Here is a 17,717-nt window from a genome sequence, read left to right on the forward strand (position 1 = left end):
AAATTCAAATCTATGAATTAAAGTTAACCTGTGCCTGGCTAGCCCAGATTAATGATGATGCTCAAATATTTGTTCACCTTCTTGATTGCTGAGAGAAATCTTATTCCTTGCTTCAGATGTACTTCCTCCCCATGTACATCCAATTTAATTTCCAGCTGGTAATTTTCACTTTAATTCCTGATTTTTCAAGTTTGTACCAAAGAATTGCTGAAAAACTGAACTGCTCTTTCTCTGTCATCTTCAGTCAGCGAACTTCAGTTTTGGAAATTTAGCTGAGAGTCCCTTAGATGTTTCCTTATGAAGCACAAAGTACATGTTTCTCAGTCCTGCTCCCTGCTAGTGTGTGGCCCACTGCACAGTGCCATTGGATAACTCAGGACCTTGGGAAATCTCCAGTCTGGCCACTGCCTGGAGAAAGCTCAGCCATGAGGTAAGACCTGGGCTTAGGACTTTATGCTGTGAGGGCTGGAAACCTTACCAGGAAGGAGTCAGCCCTGTTCCCACTGCCCTCATGGGGAAAAACTTCCCTTTATTTCCCATCTGGCTGACCTTGCTCAGCCTCTCCACACAGTTTCTCCCAGCTCCAATGGCATTGCTGGTGGGCAGAGCCTGAGTGCTCCTGTCTCAGTTGTGTGTGGGTCCTTTTGTCCCCTTCCTCACTCTGGCCCATCTGAGAAGGACATCAGGATTACATAGAGTATTACAATCTTGCTGGCAGTGACAAAGCTCTTTAGAACTTGATGGCCTTTACTAAAAGCAGAAGCCTGGATAACTCATTCTATACCTCTAATTTTCTGCATGTTCTAGTAGATAGTGTATGAATGAGAAGTACTAATTTTTTCCCTTAGTTGCCCTTTAATTTGCCTCTCCCCTTTTTCAAAGTATTTCTATGTCATAGTTTTCTGTGATTCTTTCAGCATTTCTCTTTTCTCTACTATTTGATTTTACCTCCTATTTTTTTATTTTACCTCTTTAGTGACTGCAGTTTGCTTTCACAAAATGACAATTAAAAACAATCTCCTTAGAGACTAGAGTAGAATATATTTTGTCATCCCCAGATTTTTCTTCATTCATGTTTGAAAACTACATAATTTAATTTTTAGTGCCACCTCTGAATGCCTGAAGTTTTCTTCCAGTCAGAGAGCTGAAACATTTTCCTCATCTGAGATATATTCTTCTGTAAGTTGTATTTGACTGCTAATGAGAAATCAGACACTGTGAAATGATAAAAAATGTGGAAAAGAGAATGGCATACCTTATTAAATCCTTAATTTATTTTCCATTCTAGAGAATTTATCACCTACCTCTTTTATAGGCTTTGAATTGTTAGGGGAATAGTTGTTGAGTTACAGCATAAAATCTGGAGCAGGGATAAGAAGTTCAACACTTAAATCTTGTAAAGAGTCACCAGAAAGACATGAAAAAATACGTGAAAATATGTATTTTCTGGGTCATGCAGAATACCTCATGAAACACTGTGTTTCTGTGCTGCTTTTGGCTGGGGTAGAGTTAATTTTCTTCACAGTGACTACTGTAGGGCTGTGTTTTGGATTTGTGCAGAACACAGGGCTGATAATGTAGAGATGTTTTTGTTATTGCTGATCAGGGCTTACACAGACCCAAGGCCTTTTCTGCTGTTTGTCCTGCCATGGTGGTAGGGATTTTGGGGGTGTATGGGAGCTAGTGAGGAGACACAGCTAGGACAAGTGACTCCAGCTGACCAAAGGGATATTCCAGACCATGTGACACCACGCTCAGCACACAAAGTGGGGAACAGAAGAAGGAAGGGGTGCACATTTGGAGTGAGGATGTTTGTCTGCCCAGGTCGCCATTATAGCTGATAGGACCTTGCTCTTGTGGAGATGGCTGAACTCCTGCCTGCCCTTGGGAAACAGTGAATGAATTGCTTGTTTTGTTCTGCCTACACATCTGGCTTTTGCTTTTCCTATGAATTTTGTATCTCAACTCATGAGTTTTTTTACTTTTATCCTTCTGATTGTCTCCCCAGTTCCACTGGTAGGGGACTGAGTGAGCAGCTGCTGGGGCTTGGCTGCTGGCTGGGGTGAAATCCTGACAATTTCATATCAGTTATGAATCTATTCAGAGAAGTGCAGTTTGTATATTTCTTTGCCAGGACTCTAAGCCTCAGAAGCTCTAATTGCAATACCTGTATAGATTTCAAGCTGCAATTGTAAACCCCTGTTCTCAGAAAAAAATATGGTAAAGTAATGAAGTATTTCTTATGCATAACAGTTCTCACTAATTTAAAAGAAAATTACCTGGTTTGCCACTCTTAAATAAATACACACATAATAAAGTGTTGCATTTATCCTATTTTTTTACAAATTACGATGTTCTTCTAGCTTTGATTTTCTGTAAGATGTCAGACCAAAAGGAAAATATGATGGAATGTTGAGTGACCTAGGGTTTCTAGTATTTCAGATGTTTTGGTTATTTGGGGTAGCAGAGTGAGAGACCCATTACTTTTGAAGGTAACAGCAAAGAAATTGACTAAATTTTGTAGGCCTCTTTATATAGCAACATAAAAGGCAATTTTAATTTTAGGTTTGGAACACAAGTTTCTGGATGTGTCTCTTGAACTTTTAAACTGAATTATCCCTCAAAAACAGGTTACAGCATCTCAATATCAGAATCAAAGATTGGCTTGGGCTGGAAATGGTCTTAAAGATTACTCAGTTCCAGCCCCTGGCCAGGCATGGGCAGGGCCACCTTGCACTAGCTCAGGTTGCTGAGAGCCACAGAGGTCTTGAACAGTTGCAGGGATGGGGCATCCACAACTTCTCTGTGTAACCTGTGCCACTGCCTAACCACTCATGCAGTGAAGAATTTCTTCCTTATAGCAGACTAAAGGTACTGCTGTGGCAGTTTGAAGCCATTCCTCTTGTCCTATCACTACATACCCTTGTAAAAAAACTCTCTCCAGCTTTCTTATAGGCCACTTTATGTACTGGAAGGTGTAAAAAACAAACAAACAAACAAAAAAAAAACCCAAAAAACTTCTTTTCTCCAGACTGAATAGTCTCAATTCTTTTATCTGATCTTAATAGGACAGCCTGTGTTCAGAATTCGCTATGTTATTCTTCTGTCATGGGAGTAAATACAAACACTACAAATAACTAAACATGTAATTTATTCTGCTTTGCAAGACATGGGTTGTAATTCCTACGTCACAGACATATTTGAAGCACAATTAACTGGTCTTTCTGGACTACTCTGGCCTGTAGCATGGTCTTTACTGTTATTTCAGTCGGGTGCTACAGCAAGCACTATGGGAGGAGAACAGTAGAATTTAGACAGGGGAGGGGTTTGCCTTCAGTAATGGAGTGAAACCCTGAGCATCATGCCAGTGGGAGTGGGAAAGAGCTCACTCCATATATCAGCTTTGTAGAGAAAAGAGTGCAAAACTAAAATAAATGATCATGAAAGAGCTACCTGTTAATTGATCTTTTTAAGGAAGGTTAGTAAGTTTGGATTCTGGATTACTAAGCTTGCATTACCTGTTTGGGCACTGCTCTGGGAAGCTAGGCACAGCACTTGTGCCTAGCACAGTGTGCTATTTTGTTAAAAAATAAAATCTGCACCATCCCTTGATGCAAAAGCATCACAGCATCATACTGAGATGTTTGCAGAGTAGAGAGTAATAAAAAATATGTTTCAAAGCCTCAGTAGGAACAATGCTATATTTCCTCAGATCGTTAATTCCTTATCTGGTGTGTGCATGCCTTCTAACCAGCCTCTTTTGTTTACTTAACTTTCATCAGTTTTAGTTTCTGCACTGCACTGCACTGCAGTCTTGCAGTCTATACATGCAGATTAAAACTGCTCTGTTTACTGAGTTCCAGGAAAAGCACATATATTTGTTGAGAAAGGGAAAAGAAAATTGCCATATAATTTTTACATTTAGAGCTTGGATTCTGACAGAAATGTAATGAACACAAACTTCATGCTGCAGTTATCAAGGCAGCTGTATTCTCCTCTTGACAATCACAGTTCTGCAAAAGATTTTCTTCTTTCCTAGTGCTCTCTGTCATAAAAATAGGAAAGTTGTGATTGTCATAATTTACTCAGCATTTATTGCATCATTACAGAGTGTATGTTTCTCAAATAGCTGCCTCACCATGGGCTTCTCAGATGGCCATCAAACAAGCCATCAATTTGCCCATTTTAGTCCGACTTTTATGCTATCAGCATATGCCCACTATGAACTGCAAACTAATTTTGTGTGAATAGCTTAACAGCTGCTCACTAACAGTGACTTAGAGATTCTGATTGTGAACACTTAATCATACAGCTCCTGAATGGACTTCAATGAAACTGCTGCCTGATAAAGCAGTTAAACCTTTCCTCACATGCTAATATTTGTACTTATTAAAAATACCGTCTAGGTTTGGAGATGAGGGAATTGGAATTACATCAAAATAAGCCAAGTACCAAATTTGTGTAGTGATTTGCCAATCTTCTGGATTGTATATTAGTACTGTAAATAGTTCTTTTTGTCATATGAAGTGTTAATTATGGATCCTTGGGTATTTTAGCAATAAGAAAGATGCATCTTACCATCCATTTTAAATGATAAAATTTCAAAATATTCTAAGTCTAATACCTATAGTCCTCAACAAAGGGATGGTTTTTGTACCTAAACTTTTTTTTTTACATGTTCTCATTCTCTTTGTTCGTGGTAATGAATTAAAGGTTGCAGAATATCACAACTCATAGCCATTCTTAAAAAGGAGAAAGAAAAGGTTGCTGCTTATGTTAGGATATTATTGGTAACTTTTACATAGATTTAATGTTGAGCTGGTATTTTTGAGGTGATTTTAGAGTTACTGTCTTTCAAGACAAACCTCATTAAGTTCTTTAATAATTGTTAGCAAATAATCAGAATTATATAAAGGTTACATTAACAGTTATTTTATGGTCTCCTGGCTCTTAATTACAACTAGTGAGATTATATCTTATGAGAAGACATAGTCTTGACATGTGAAGAGGCTTGTGTTGCTTCTGCCTTGCACCCTGAGTCAAGGCCCTGCTGACTGTATCACTTTCATTATTGCTGTGGCTAAAGATCAGCTGTCCAGAGAGGCCTCAGGATGCCAGCAATCACATCTACCCTCCCACTGAAGGTGAGTATGCAACCACAAGAATTGGAACAAAGAACTGAAATACTCATAAAGACAAAACTATAGGTTTTGAGATTCATTTGAGCTGAGAACCACTAACTTCCAAATAATCTTCTGTTATGCAATTACAATGAGATTAGTTAGTCTTTTAACTTATTTCTGCTTACCCCAATGTTTCATTAATGGATTTTTTCCCTCCCCTTTTTTTTCGTGGGTAGCATGGTGTGATTTAGATACTGATATATAAGTTCTGAGTCTGGCATGACAACTGTCAAGGTCACATCATGGTCATCAGTGTTAGAGAATTTGGAGAAGAGAGACATTAATTTAATTTAAAGTGTGGCAAAGAATATACAGAATTTTACTAATGAATCATTTCTTAAGGTGTATAATGATAAATTGAACTTTTATTGTGATATAAACTTTAATTATTAAAAATCAATACAGAGATCTACAAGCCCAAGAAATATGTCTTACTTTAGGTAAGAAAACAGAGGGGTGGAAAATGAAAAAAGTATGACAGTTTAACTTCACAGGATAAAAATGGCTTTTTCTAGAGACACTTATATGCTTTTGTATTGTTTATATTGTATTGTATGGAGGGTAGACATTTTTCCAGTTTGAATGTGAATGACCACTATTGATGAAATGTAACTATGGAAAAACTTGCATGTTCTGATAACATCACATACTGATTTGCAAACAAAGTGTATCTTGACCATTAAACAAATCACTTCTCTCATGCTTTGTACAATGGCTGTGTTTTACTAACAACTGATTTACTGATTTAAGGGCTGATTTTCCATTTATGTATAATTGTTGCTGTAATTATAATGAATTATATCGTGCACGAGGAGATATGTACTCAAACATTAACATTTAAATTAGGTTATCAGTATAATAATAAAATGAGGTTTTTTTTTTTTTAAAAGAAAACCCCCACATTCTACCAAAAATCCCAAACCCAAACAAATATACTCTGAAACTGATACATTATCTTTTTTCTCTCTCCATTTTCATTCTGTAAACTTTTTCTCTCATTCTCTGGAATGAACTGACATGGGTTTTAACATATCCTTCAAAGCCATCTTGTTACCTTCTACTTTAATGTATAGCCATATGAAAAATCCTTGGTAAGCCATTTTTATGCCTTTAATTTTCCATCCTTTCTTCTACCTTCTGATAGAGTTGAATATTTCATTCAAGAATTGCTTATTTAATCAAATGTTAATATTTAAAAAATGATATATTCCCTGTAATTATGATTCTGTATAGCTGATGTTAAGCTATTTTGGGTCAAATTCTACCACCACTGCAAATCCAAATCATCTCTGTCAAGGTCATAATATGGTGTATTTTATTCTCTTCCTGATCTTCTCTTCCTGACTGGACCTTTTTCATGCTTTTGGAGGTGAGGTGTGCAGTTTACCTGGCCTCATTTGAAGGGTCTGTGTACCAGCCCTGACCACAAATCATGCCTAATAGGGCTTGGATATCTCTTTTGAAATGGAAATCTACTTTCAGGCTTGTGACATCCTTTCTAGAGCAAGTGTGGTGACAATAGACTAACAAAGACTTTCTATTCAGCAGGAAGAAAATCAAAGAGAATTTCTTCCAGCTTTTTGTTATCTTAAGTCTATAGTGGACTAAATCTTGTCCACTTCATTGTCTGAGAAGCTCAAGAAGATAAAACTCATTATTACTTATCTCCATTTTCAGGGCTGGTGCTTCTATCCTCTGCTCTGAGAACATATTTCTAAAGGCCTTTTTGTCCTCTGGACTCTCTCTCCCCTGGTTTCCTTTTTGTAAGTGTGGCACCTATTTGGTTAGGAGAGAGGCTAGACACTGCTTCCACTAACAGTCTGGAACACTTTTCTTTCCTTAAAAGACAAGCCAGTAGATACAGGCCAGCGATGATATAGGTGAATGTGCGCTTAACACACAAGAAACCTCTCCTCTTTCCAGACAAGGTAGCAGTATCCTTACATTAGTCCAAAACATTCAGCTCCTTTCAGGACACTGTGCATAAACCTTGTTTAGGTACATGTCCTGGGAGTAATTTTTGGTTAATTCCCAAGCTCATGCTCTGTTTTGCCTAGAACAGGGGTGGTCTAGTTCTCTGAGCATGCAAAAGGCTCATTGACTCTGTTTTGTCACAGTAAGAAAAAACAGGATTGTGGTAGAAACTACGGGCAGGGTTGGGCAACTGAATAACCTGCTTCCCATTTCATTACAATCTATAAGTGGCTGCGCAGCTGGATATCCTAAAGTAGGCACTAAAGTATTTGCTTAGGACTAGCCTTTCAGGTGAGTGACTATTCAGTTCCGTATGACTTGGCTAAGCATGTCTACCAGAGAAACATTAAACTATATTCAGGTTCGTCCAAGGAAACAATAGGTATCAGATCTGGGACTCCCAATGCTTGTTTCACAAAGCTGTATTTGTATCTGTCTCTTTTAGCCCATTTTTCAAAATTGCCATGTGACTGATGAAAAACAGGTGTTGATCCATCTCAGGGGACAGTATGCCTGAAGATATATAGATCACCAAAAAAGCCAATTTAAATTTCTGTGTTACACATATTATTAGAAGGACAGAAGAAAAGCTGAAATTGCAAACTAGTTCTAGTGTTTGCTACTAGATTGCAGATGCATGAGTCATGAATCAGATTAGATAAGCAGATGTCACTGCATTGGCAGAGAAAGCAATACCCCAGAAGGGGAAAAAAAACCCTCAATACTCTTTCACATTATACTGAATTTCTAAATGACACTTACAATCTCTTCAAGCTTATCCAGTGCTGCCAGTGAAGGTATAACACATCAAAGCTGCGTAAAACTTTAATTTATTCACCTGTGATATCAAATAAGGAGAGCATTGAAACTTATTGAATCATTAGCAGATGTGTTCTCAAGTAGTGTGATATGTATATATATATAAAAGTGCATGTACTTGCTCAAAATTTCACATTCAGATGCTTGCCCTCAGGGGCAAGCAATTTTAGGGGAATTTAAATAAGCATATATTATATTTATATTTATATTTATATTTATATTTATATTTATATTTATATTTATATTTATATTTATACTTATATTTATATTTATATTCATATTTATATTTACGTTTATGCTTACGTTTATGCTTACGTTTATGCTTACGTTTATGCTTAACCTTATTAAAAAAGGACATGATATGATATTATATGATTGATATGATATGATATCCGTATTATGAAGGATATGATACCTTGGATTTTCAAGACAGTTGAGAAATATGTGATTTAATTTCTAAATAAGCTTTAAATGGTCCAAGACAAGGAAGTAATTCACCCAAAACCTAGCACCCTTTTGATATGCTTAGCAAGTGACCAATCATTAGTACAGTACAGAACCTCCAATACTCCTCAGACTAAAGGGTGTTTTTTGCATTAAAATAGTGACAAGTTTTTATAGATAGGAGATTTAATGAATTCCACATAAAAGGAAAAATTAAGAGAGGCAGGCAACAATATGTGGATGGTCTTCGTTCTACTTACCTGTATGTTTTCCCTAATATTTGCCTAAGGCATCTCTTCTTTATGTTCTTCAGTTATTTCAGAGGTTTCTGTCTTTTTTTTGTTGTGGTTGAGAAATAAGGCTATATGTGGAATTTTCCCACTGGAAAATTTCTGTTTCTTTTGGTAAGGCAAATATGTTGTTTTCTGCAAACTTTACATTGACATTTGAAGGTAGTATTTAATATTCTATGAAAAATAATTGACAACAATTCATGCTGCAATATACATGTTTGGTCATTAAATTAATGGACTACTTTCAAGATTCCAGCTGATATCTGGGGTGTTGGACTCAGGATTTTTGTCTGTAGAAAATACTGTTCAGTGTAAATTATAACTGACTGGCATTGTATTATGATGGATAAGACTATACAGCAGGTTGAAAAGGTGAACTCCAGAGATTTCCAGCAGAAGAAATTCAGTGATGGTAATTTAGACCAGTTGGTGATTGGCTTTATAGTTTTAATGTATCTGTTCATATTTCCCATGTTCTCAGCTCAGGGTTTGTTTTATTAAGAGCCAGCTAAAATGGCTGCACACATTCTGCACACATGAGAGATTTTGTTATGTACCTACTATTGCAGAGAGTGGACTGAAAGGTACTAGGAGATGTCACAATGAGACTGGAATGTAGATCAGTACTTTTTACTTCACTTTCCATATTTTTACTGGAGTATGAAGACCTTCAGAAGTGAATGTAGGCTACTAGTTCCTTGAACAGCATTATTGATCAAACTATATCAAACAAGACATTGATGTTGTTTAAAAATAGGAAAATCGAGGCACAAAGAAGAGGTGACTGGAGGTCATCAGGGAAACAAAGACCAGAAAGGTATGCAGTTGGAATACAGTTTAATTTTATTTTAAAATTATTTAAAATAAAAATATTTTTTTATTTTAAACTAGTCCAGTCCTTTGCTCTTAACCATACAATCCACCCTTATTCACCTGGTACATGAGTTCATTGAGAAAAGGTTTGGAAAAGGTCATTAAACTGAGTTGATAAGGCTTAGGAGGACTTGACATATAAAGTAACATTAAAATTACATTTTGTGGCACTACTTTAAGCTGCTTTTCAGGAATTTGCCACTGACCCAGAAGTTCAAGAATTACAGCAATTTTTCTACATACTTCCAAGAAATTGCATGAGGCCATTTACCTTTGGTCCTGCCAAGTGTTACCAATCTCTCTTAGCAGGTATTAAAATGGTGTTGAGAGGAAGAGAAGCTGGCAGTGTGGGAGACAGAAATTACACTACCTGTGATAACAAAGCAGATTCTTAAAATTCCAAGAGAATTTCTCTATAGTTGATAATCTGGGTTTCAGAACACACACTTTTTTGTTCTGCCTGTTGATGATGAAGCAAGTTTTGTACCTGGGTAAGATAAACAGGATATTAAGGTACCATGGTTGGTTAGGCTTAGGTTATTGCCCATTTCCTTTGGATAAATAAATAAGAAAAAAGATATCTCTCTTAAGTGTAGGTGAATCTGTTTGTGCTTAAAAATATATATGAATGAAACTACCTTCCTCAAAACCAACTAGTAAAATAAATAGCCTCAAGAACTCCCCAGCTGCTGATATTGCCAAAGGGAAAAGAAATTATATTCACTTTAGCTGAGCACAGGATTATGTTCTGAATAAATCACCTTTCAAACTATCTTTTTTTTCCTGACATGACTGTCAGGAAAAACAGAGAAAAAATTTATAGAAAAAATTAACTTGCACTTACCCTTTGACTTACCCTTTGTGCATTACAGTGATTGAACTTCATTAAGAGAATTGTTTGCCAGCCCTATTTATCTTTCTTTTGACAGCCCTGGCATAAAAATTTAATTTATGTTCCAAATTAAAAAAAAATGTCTCTATAAAGACAGAGCAGTACATGCCCACTATGAAAAAAATTATTCTTCTATATTGCTGTGCCATTCACAGTGTAACATCTCTGTATGAAAGCTGACTGTTCCTTTATAGCCTGAAGTTTTAACTGTTTCATAGATGGGCTGAAGAACAAAGCCTGGAGAGTTGGAAAAATGCACCAAGTGAAAGAGATGCCTGTCATTGAAAGTTTTTTCTTCAAGCAAGGATGCTTTTTTTGTTTTAACATGATATTTCTCTACATTTGCTAAATTATTTCCGAAGCAGATAGAACAAAGATCTTTTTCTGTCTAAACTTGGGGGTAAATGTATCCTTAATACAGGACAAGGGATGGTAGTGAATGTCATGAGTAGGTCACTCAGCTAGGTGTGTTAGGTACCTGAGTCCCAGAAGCAGTAACTAAATATCCATTTTTAAGGGCTTTTCTTGTACATAATCACATTGGATTCATGCCATTTTGTCCTAAATAGCAGTGAAATCTCCATTAACATTTTCTATTTATTAATTTTTAAAAATTTATAATATGAAAATTCTGCAGTTCAAATCCTGTATAATCCTGAGTTCTGTTGTGTACAGCACTTTATCCATACATACAGTTTTTCTGTCGATTTTCTTTTTAACATTTTAAGTAAAATCATAGTTTTCATTCATAATGACTGTTCCTTGTAACATATAGGGATATGAACCTGAGGCACCAGAAGAATGAAAATTCAATAGCCCTGATAATGAGGACACTGTAGAAATGGTTTTACTTCAGAAACCTGGAGATATCCTTTCAGAATGTGAAGAGAGCCTACAAGAAAGGTGGAGGGAGACTATTTACAAGGACATGAAGTGATGGGACAAGAGGAAATGACTTTTAAGTAAAATATTAGATATTAGGAAAAAATGTTTACTGTGAAGGTGGTGAGGCACAGGAACAGGCTGACTAGAGAAGTTGTGGATGCCCCATCCCTGGAAGGCCAGTTTGGATGCAGCTCTGAGAAACCTAGTCAAGTGGAAGGTGGCCCTGCCCATGGTAGGGGAGTTGGAAAGAGATGATCTTTACAGTTCCTTCCAGCACTGGCCATTCTATGATTACGTGATCTTTCCTAGGTTGCAGTGAATTTGATACCTCTAAGGTTTGTGAGTGAATGTGTACTTCTGGACACAGCAAATGGGAAACTCAGCCACATTGTATTATAACCTGGATGTTCTTATTTAGTGAGACACCTCAATGTTAGAAATAAATGCTAAGTCATCTGAGCTGAGTTCTCTGAACATTTTCCTCTGTTGACCTTACTGTACTGCTAAAGAGATGAGGAAAGAGAAAATAAATGTTTTCAAAAATGAGAATCAGTGCAATACATGATTCCAGTTGGTTTCTTAATTGTCCTCAAGTGCCCAAGAGACATTTTCACAACTTGCTATTTTTAGTAATTAAAGAAATCAACAACATATTATTTTCACAAATAGCACCTATTTATAGATTTTATTTCTATTCTTCTTCCTTCATGTGCTTCTTAAGGTTTTTACGTGAGAGTAAACAAACATATTGTCCTATTTGTATAGAAAAAGAGAGGAATCAGAGAGGAATCTTTTGTGCCCAGAAGAGTTAATTAACCGACAGTTTCCCATCAATATATAGCAATCTTCACATGATAATTTTAATGGGTGTAATGCATGCAGGGTAATTCAAAACAAATTTTTGTCTGCTTCAGACAATGAATTTCCTCATCTGGAATAGTACTAGTGTTTATTGTCAATTTAGATTAAGTGAGAAGTTTTATAGTCTGAAAATTCCTAACTTTTTAAAAATTATCTTGTGCATATTTGATATCAACAGTCATCTGGTGGTTTGGGGTACTAGCTCTTTCATACAGGAAACTCATGATGAAGTTAAAACTGTAATAGTTCATCACAGTGAAAGGGCTTCCTTTTTCTTCCTTTTTCTTCCTTTTTCTTCCTTTTTCTTCCTTTTTCTTCCTTTTTCTTCCTTTTTCTTCCTTTTTCTTCCTTTTTCTTCCTTTTTCTTCCTTTTTCTTCCTTTTTCTTCTGCTGCAGACTCATTATTGCAGAGCTGGGATATCCCTCAAATTTTGAGTTAAATTAGATTGGAACCATTAAAAAAATGAGAATTCATTCCAAGTTGTATGTGTATATGTCTATGCTTTTATGTCTATGAGATAGGGAGAGGAATTGATGCAATGAAATAAGAGTGTAAAAATACTTATTAAAATTCTTTATGTTTCCTTTGACAACCAATACAGCATTAAAACAGTAAGAAGGGAAAGATTCCCACAAGTATTCTTTTCTGAGTAATACACTGAAGACTTGAAGCATGCATATGTTTCTACCCATGTGTGGCTGATAGTAAAAGGGTTTTAAAATCATGGGGATTTGGGGAGTTAGAAGGAAAATTAAGCTTAGTAGGCCCTGGGAAGATACCCTGGGAAAGTATAGGCCTTGTACTTGCTAGAACTGCACCTGTGTAGCTAGTATATGATAAATGGTATAATTGTTAGATGCGATGATTGGATATAATTACTGTTTAATCATAAGAATAATAATGAGAAACTGTGGTCAGGGGCTTGAGAAAGATCACGAGAAACTCATGCTTGAATAAAATCAATGTATACAATAGAACAATATAAGTTTAGTAATTAATATGTAAGTTATATAACGATAGAATGTAAAATACATTCAGCTTGAAAGCCATGTCGGAGTCAGATTTGGGTCTGTACCCCTAATTCCCAGAGCTCTACAATAAAAGCACCTGCATATAATCATATTCCGTGATTATGTGTGTTCCTGAACGCTAACATGGCAGTAGGCTACAGACATATCCAGATGTAGGAAATGTGGTATATTTTCAATACTAATGACACACATGTGAAGATTATGTGCAAAAACTTACAAATCTGCATTAATTCTGAAAGTGTTGAGCAGTTTTGTTTACAACTCTGTTGTGTTTAGAATAACCTCTGGCTGATAACCAGAATAACCTTGCTGAAATCCCACTTAGAGTAGAAATTTTCAAGGGTCTAATAATATGGATGATTATATTCTCTCCACTTAGATTAATTTAAGATAAACATCAATCATGTCAGCTCATTCATCTAAGATCTTAACCACGCAGTAAAATTAATTTTTTTCTAGGGACATGACTGACTTGATTTTCTCTGTAGGACCAGTTTGTTTCATGACCTTTTTTATACGAATCAGCTGTCAGTAGCCTTGGTTGCATTTGCTGTTATCACAAAAGGTCCATTCCCCATTAAAAAAAGATATCCTAAATCTATTCCTGATCTTATTTAAAAATGTGGTAAAATCATGCTATCTCCACACTAGAGCTGCTCTGCAAGGCAGTTGCAGCACTTTTAAAATGTGCCCTTTACTGTTGGTTTTTGTGCACTTCTTATGTCTCTAAGTTAAATCTGTTCCAGAGGGGAATGTGCATTGTCACTGTGTCTGGTTTGTGGTGCTAATAACTTGTCTTCTACAGCTACAACAGTGGCCCAGCCTCTGGCAGGGTTTTCTATTCCTACACTTAGTGCTTATTACATTTGAATAAAAACCTGTTAAGCAATTTAATTGCTCTTTTACTTTGTATAAACAATACTATGTTGAATTAACACTTTGAAGTGTGTGGGAGGTATTCAAATACATACACACATCTGCTGTAAGGATTAATTGTATGGCTTTGTTTAAGTTAAATAATATTTTCAGTTCTCCTATATTTACTGTTTTCTTACATCTTACAAATTTATTTCATGTCTGTTCACTTCTCTTTTCTATATCTATCACATCTTGGATGTCTAAAAATATGCCTAGAAAAATTTATTGAATGAGGAGTTGAATTTCTTTCCCTTTCTTTCCTCTTTTGTCTGTATAGATTAGGAGTTTATTTTGATGAGGTTTTGGTTTTGGCCTCATTTCTTCTTTTCTGTAAGAAGTTACACTGAGTACAGTTTTTTCCCATTTTCTACTTCCTTCTGCTACCCAAATAACATTTAACCTGTAGATCAACATCAAAACTAACAGAGCAGGAGATGTCTCAAAAATAATGGAGTTTTTATGTATTTTGTGAAAATAGTTGCTCAGGAATTTCTGAAAAGCCATGTAAATAACAGCTAGGTGTGGAAAGCTGGGAACAGCTGCAGTAGGGACTCAAGTCTTGTTGAACCCTGGAGGATGTGTCCTTTTGAATGTTTCAAGTTAAGATAAAAAAAAAAAAGAGTAGAATTCTGTTGCTTTAACCATCTATTTACAAAATGTACAATGCATTTGTGGAAAAGGACATGATTTATCCATGGTTGCAATAGAGGGCTGTGGTTAACTTTCAAGATGCTGAGTTTTGCCTTGTACCTAGTTCATGGCTGTCCTCCAGTTGGATAAATATAAACTGGAATGTCAACATTTGCTTTCATGCTGTGGCCTTTTTTCAGGTCTCACGGTCTTGTGTCACTGAGGGCCTAGGCCTAGTACTTTGGTTTGCATTCTATGAAAAGTCCTGCTAGAGGAAAAAGGGCAAGAAAAATATTTTTGCAGCAGTTTATCTTTCTGAGAAGCATTTTAGGTTATTTAGAATTTTCCTTCAAGGTGAGCAGCCATTTGAGTTACTGTAGAATGATTAGGGGTTCAGGGATATTGAATTAATACAATTCAAATAAGAAGGGATGCCAAGGCATGGCTCTCCCCCAGTGCATTGGTATCCCTGCTGATTGAGTCTGGATTGTACTCAGAGTCATAGGAAGCCATACAATATGTACTGAATTGTAAGGAGCCCATTAGGATCATCCAAGTCCAACTCCTGGCCCTACACAGGACACCCCAAGAGTCATACCATGTGCCTGAGAACATTGTACAAACCCTTCTTGAACTCTGTCAGGCTGGTGCTGTGACCACTTCCCTGGGGAGCTTCTTCCGGTGCCCAATCACACACAGGGGCAAGAACTTTTTCCATATATCCAACCTAACTCATATATCCTCTCAACTCAGCTTGATGCTATTTCTTCAAGTCCTGTCATTGGTCAGCAGAAAGAGGAGATCAGTGCCTGCCTCTCCTCTTCCCCTCACAAGGAAGTTGTAACTGCAGTCAGGTCTCCCTGCAGTCTCCTCTTTTCCAGGCTGAACAGACCAAGTGACCTCAGCTGCTCTTCATAAGTCTGAGGAGTAGTCTGGTTCATTCAGTTACATTAATTGTTAAGATTAAGTCACTAATTGTTAAGATTTATGGGTCATGAGGAGACAGTATTTGTTGGAAGAGCACACATACTGTGTAAGGATTAGGAAGTCCATACAAATTAATTCAGAGACTATATATCAATGTGACTTACAAGTCACTTTCTTGTGGACTCAGCATTACTAGTGATTGAATAGTGGTTATTACATGATTTAGGGATGTGAGAGATAAATCCATTCAAATTAGGTGAATTGCCTAATTCTGTATGCTTGAAGAAATATCCTCTGCTTGTAGTAACAATGCCATTTAGATAACTTTAAAACCTGGTTTTAAGAAAAAAAATTATTTTACTTTATCATCTAAAATCTTCAAGCTGGTACAAGTGCATGTTTTTAAACTTATCAGAAAATATATCAAGCTTTCTTTTCTGAGAAGGTAGACGCAGCATAGATCATTGTAAAACAGGATTGGACAAAATAATTTCCAAAGTACCTGTTACTGTAGTGGGTTTACTTAGCAGGGTAGGGCTGTTTGGATTGTAATCGAGACCATCACATGTTGGTAAAGTTAACACTTGGGTTAAGTGGCATGAGGCCAGAGTGCTGCTTAAATCCCACTTAAGTCATTGATCAAAGAAGCTGAAGAGACTTGGAAGGTTCAGAATCATTCTGCTTCCTTCTTGCCTGGAGACAAGTTTCACTTTATGTGAAAAATGGAAGAATTTTCTTGCAGTTATGAAACTTAACTAAATACACCCAAATATTACTATGAATACATTTTCATAGTAATGAAAAACCAATAAGACCTGTATAAAAAAAATTTAAAGCAGAAGGAAACGTGATGCCATTGACTTGTTTCATTAATGATTATTTCCTACAGAATTATTATCTTCAAATAAAGAATTATTATGCAATTGATCCTTGTCTTTTTCATTGAATTTATACTCTAACCTAAATGCTTTCACTCAGTAGCTCAATCTCATAGGGAACAGTGTTTCTCTGCTAAAAGTGGTAACTATCATATAATTTTTTTTTTTTTTCCTGAAGTGTAAAACAAAATTAAGTAAATAGGTAACTTCTTCCTTTTTCCTTCTTGCTGCTCTATCTGCTGTTGGGAACCACTTCTTAGGATTGTATCTTCTGGTGAACACAGTACATATTTCTCATAAAGCCCTCCTGTGTGATATCCCATCATTAGTGACCTATCTGAGGACATTCTTCCCAGTGAATTTAAAGTCTGCCCAGTTTAAACAAACTGCAGGATGGAAATTTGCAGGAAGTTATTTTAGGAAAAAATAATTTGGTGATCTTGACCTTACAGGACCTAATTTGTTAGGAAGCTAGTTGTGTATGTTAGTTTCTCTCAGGCATTTGCTTTGTACAGTATTTGAATTTTTATATTAAATTTGCTTGCTGTAGAACAGGCAATAGGTACGACTAAATATGACTGGGAACTATGGGAATTTTTGTTACTGACACATATGCTGCGTCAAGATAGACATATTATTAGGAATTAGGACTTGACTCCCTCTTGTCCACTGCAGGGAGGATCTTGCAGTACAAGAAGGTGCTTTGCAATTTAGATTTCATGGGCTTGATCAGGGTCATTGTATAACAACAAGACACTTTTCAGCAATTTTCACTCTGTCTTAGAATTTTTGGTTGTTTCTGATGCATTGTATACTACCTTCAGGATTCACAAATATTTAATGTTGAGAGTGAAGGAGTCAGCAGGAAATTTTTTTTTTCCATAAACAGGGCTTCCCCTCACAAGTCCTCTGTTTCTTTGTGTGAAAAAACACCAGTTAGCTGCTTAGAAAGCTTTTGCAATCTGTTTAAATGTCTTTATATTTGCAAATTGTGCTCCCTAGCATGTTAGAAATTGTCAGGGAAAGAAATCATGCTACTCAAGTAGAGTAGGGGAAGAACTGAAAGGATGCAGACATACAGTGTTGAAGGAAACATCCTGGAGCTTAT

The sequence above is a fragment of the Vidua chalybeata genome, chromosome Z (genome assembly GCF_026979565.1).
Source record: "Vidua chalybeata isolate OUT-0048 chromosome Z, bVidCha1 merged haplotype, whole genome shotgun sequence".
Lineage (NCBI taxonomy): Eukaryota > Metazoa > Chordata > Aves > Passeriformes > Viduidae > Vidua > Vidua chalybeata.